At 33.9% G+C, this 3,838-nt stretch overlaps 1 protein-coding gene across 6 annotated transcripts in view; it reads right to left on the bottom strand.

The window, feature by feature from the left end:
• The window catches only part of FRS2 (fibroblast growth factor receptor substrate 2), an 89,678-nt gene that overhangs the window by 40,561 nt on the left and 45,279 nt on the right, over positions 1-3,838 (bottom strand). For 5 of the 6 annotated variants that reach the window (XM_023520736.1, XM_023520726.1, XM_023520735.1 and 2 more), the window contains exon 3: positions 3,642-3,684. The exons of the other annotated variant lie outside the window; for it this stretch is intronic. The gene's annotated coding sequence lies outside the window, so the exon portion shown is untranslated. The remainder of the gene's footprint in view (positions 1-3,641; positions 3,685-3,838) is intronic. 6 annotated transcript variants of the gene reach the window in all.

Below are 3,838 nucleotides of genomic sequence, written 5' to 3'. Positions count from 1 at the left end.
TAAACTGTGAGCCTCTGGCTCACATGAAAACAAAATGATTTTAACCACACAAGTTCCAGCACTCAGACTTGTAGTTTCTATGTGCTGCCCACACAGCACTTTGTGAGCATGTGATTAGGAGGAATGATGCACAATCACACCACATTCCTTCCCTCAGCTCACACATCAAGAACTTGCCCTCTCAGCTGCATTCTTCTCCAAACAGCCATGGTCACCTTAGCAACCCTATGCTCCTAATATGGACAGCTGGTCCATTTAAAGTCAGCCCTTCTTGGCAGGGAAAATGCTTGTTCTTCAAATTGGGGAAGAGAGGAGAGGTTTTCCTTTCAATACACATTACAGGGGTTGATTCAACTTGATCAGCACTTTTGTTCTGTGGCAGTAAGTTGTGTCGAGTTTAAATCTGAGCTGTTTTTTTTTTTTTAATCTAAAAGCAAGTAGCTAAAAAAAATAAAATCAAGGCAGCTCATATAAAATTCTAAGGAAGAGTAGAACATCAAACATAAAGGTGTCTGAAATAATTAGATTCTTTTAAAAAACGAGAAAGCTAGCCACATTTTTGAAAGTTCAAATTTACTTAAATTGAACTACAACATCTGAAGCTTTAATATACAATAAGAAATCAGAGTCAGAAGGCCTGTCTTTTTAACAACCGAGTCTATGCTTGAACAAAAACACTGCTAACTTCAAAGTCCTTTAACTCCAATATATTCAGTAGACCAGCGGTTCCCAACCTTTTTGGCACCAGGGACCAGTGTTCCTATGAGAATCTAATGCCTGATGATCTCAGGTGGAACTGAGGTGGAGCTGAGGCGGTGATGCTAGTGCTGGGGAGTGGCTGCAATGCCGCTCACCTCTGTGTGGCCCAGTTCCTATAGGGCCACGGTCCGCAACTCAACTCGGTCTGCAACTCGGGGGGTTGGGGACCTCTGCAATAAACTACGAGTCAATGGATTTATTCCATCACCTACATGTAAAATCTCTCACACTCTTCCCACACACTCAAATGTAAACTAGCTATTGAAACCAAATGGCTAGTATATCTGAAGACTCCACAGATCTAAAATGACCTAGAATAGCACTGGATTACTCAAAACCAATCTTGATCTAATGCTTATATCGCTAAAACTGGGCTTGAAAAAGTTAAGTCTCTTGGGATAAAAGATACAGGTTTATAATACAGTTTGCATGATTTTCATACTACAAACAAATACTTTGGCGGAAAGGTATTACCATATTCTGAAATGTGTGGGATCTAATTGCTTGTTCCATACTCACAAAGGGATTCTAATCTCCCATCCATCAAAATTAGACAGCTAACCTCTAAGGAAAGTATATAGGCATGTTCAAAACTAAAAAATATCTAAATTTATGACATTCATTCTGAATTGGAAATATTTATGAAATAATTTTCTATACAGTAGTGGCAGACAAAATCCATATTAATAAATGCTTAATTAAGGAAAAATAAATGTTTTAGTGAGCCTTAAGGTTAAGAAAAAACACATGCTTTTGTTACATCCCACAATTCTTTCCCTTGCTTTCTCTAAGAGACTCAGACAGCCTTCCTAAACAGATGTTTGTATTTCCTCAAATATTCCATAGCACCTAATACATTCTTTAACTTCAATTCTAATATAAAGAATGAGCACAAATTGGCCTGTTCTTAAATGCTCATTTTAATGTGCCTTATATATTTAGGAATTTAACAGCTTCATTTTAATAAACAACCTAGAATACAATGCACCAGTAGGACAAAACAAATTAGAGGAACACTCAGCAACACGGCCAGATCTTAGGAAAAAAAGGAGAGAGAGGAGGGTGGAGGGGATTACAAGAATTAGATTAAGACCTAATGTAAATTAAAATATAGGCAAATAAAATAAAACCTTTTATAAGACACAAACAAAAGGATATATATCAAACACATTAAATATAAGGACTAGTTATAAAAGAAAACAATGGTCCTTTAATGAACCAATGACAATGGGTATGACACAAACTGAGGAACATCATTAACTAAACACTCTTGTACTTGAGGTTGGAAACTGATAATTCAGCCAAAGCCATCCTCTTTCACAATAAACAAAGTTGCCCCAAAATTTAAACAATAATTTTTATAATTATGGTAAAATATACATAAAATTTATCATTTCAACCATTTTTATGTGTACGGTTAACAATTTTTAAAAGTTGTCATTGTCCTTTTACTACCTTTGTGTAGCAGAGTAGGGTGATATTATATAAATGTGAATAATCTTGATTATTTTCTACTCTGAAAAAATTATAAAAGCACCTGGGTATCTGTAAAAATAAATATCTACTGAACATTTATTGGGAGCCCTAAGTGTACCAAACACTATGATCCATCGTCATTGCATCAAACATTGTATTAATGCCAAAGACTTAGTTAAAGTTCATTTGCCGAAGAACAGTGACAAAGATGTAACAGACCAAGTTTGCTAAAATTAAATCTTTTGAAGTTTCTGTTTTTGCTTTAAGCATTTTGGTCTAGATTTCTCCTGAAAACTCTAAGCAGTGCCCTGGAAGATAAGATAGTGCTACCAACAGGTTCAGGACCACGTTCTTTAACTCCCTAGAAGAAGAAGAAAAAATAGGGAAAAAGGGTTTCACAAGAAACTTATGAAAACTACTGGTGGTTTGACCTCCCTTACTCCTCATCAGTCCCTTTATTTTAACCCTTTGTTTTCAGTTATCAAGATAAAAATTGACCTGATTAACTAAATCTGTGTCAGTCTCAAAACTAGGAAGAAAAGATGAGTTTGAGAACACAAGTTCTCAATTTCCAAGGATATTGGAAAAAGTGAATAAATGAGAAGTAGTTATTGATCTGAATAATTCACTTTATAAGCATTTCTAGTTGACAAACTGAATTAATCTGTAGTTGTCACTTCTACCTATTCCAAAAAGTTCCTAAGAAAATATAACCAACCAAAGTTAACTTCTTAACGCTGCCAAGCAATTGATTTTAAGTTCCTCACCTAGGTAAGCACATCAATAAGATTTTACTATCTGTTCACTTGAACATATTTCATCCTTCAGAAGTCTAAAGAGTATAATAATGTAAATCACTGATGATTTTAAATTCGTTGTAAAGGTGATCATTCAGGATTTTTTTAAAAAATACTGGATGTTACTAAATCTTGTATTATCTACGTGGTAAAAAGCATTCCACTTTCTAAACTAAATATAGGAGTTATACAATTTCCATTGCTAAATAATTTGAACTCAAAGACCCTAAGAGAGCTTCTATGAAACCTCTACTCCCCAAAGTCATTTAGGTAATGACCACTGAGGTAAAAGGTCAATGGGCCCCAACGGAAACAAATGCTTTTCCTCAAATGAACAAACCCACTTCTAAAGACACTAGGAATAAGCTCTGACCATGAAAAGCAATATTTGTGTTTCAACGGTGACTACTTTTACAATACCTTTTTAATCCTAACTTGCTAGCAAATTCTGAGGTAGTAAAGATTTGCTAATAAATTTATGAGAATCTTGTAATAATCAAGAAAAGACATGAAATAAATATAGGGGAAAGGATTTTTTTTAAAAAAAAAGAGCAATATAAGGCCATATTCAACTACATTTGTTTTACTGCTATATTAATAATTTCTTACCTTGTAGAATTCTCTTCTGAGAAAAATAGATACAATTTTGATCCTAAAAAATTTCAGGTAGAAAAGTTAAAATGTTAGTTTTAAAATAGAAAATCTCTTGAAAATGAAAGGTTACAAAATGCTAATATAGTACATTCAGAAATTATGACATTTGGTATTACCAAAACTTTTTAAAGATAATCTCTAATAATAAAAGT

The sequence above is a fragment of the Pteropus vampyrus genome, unplaced genomic scaffold (genome assembly GCF_000151845.1).
Source record: "Pteropus vampyrus isolate Shadow unplaced genomic scaffold, Pvam_2.0 Scaffold9, whole genome shotgun sequence".
NCBI lineage: Eukaryota > Metazoa > Chordata > Mammalia > Chiroptera > Pteropodidae > Pteropus > Pteropus vampyrus.
Note: the sequence above shows the minus strand (reverse complement) of the source record. Positions and strands in the feature narration are given on the sequence as shown.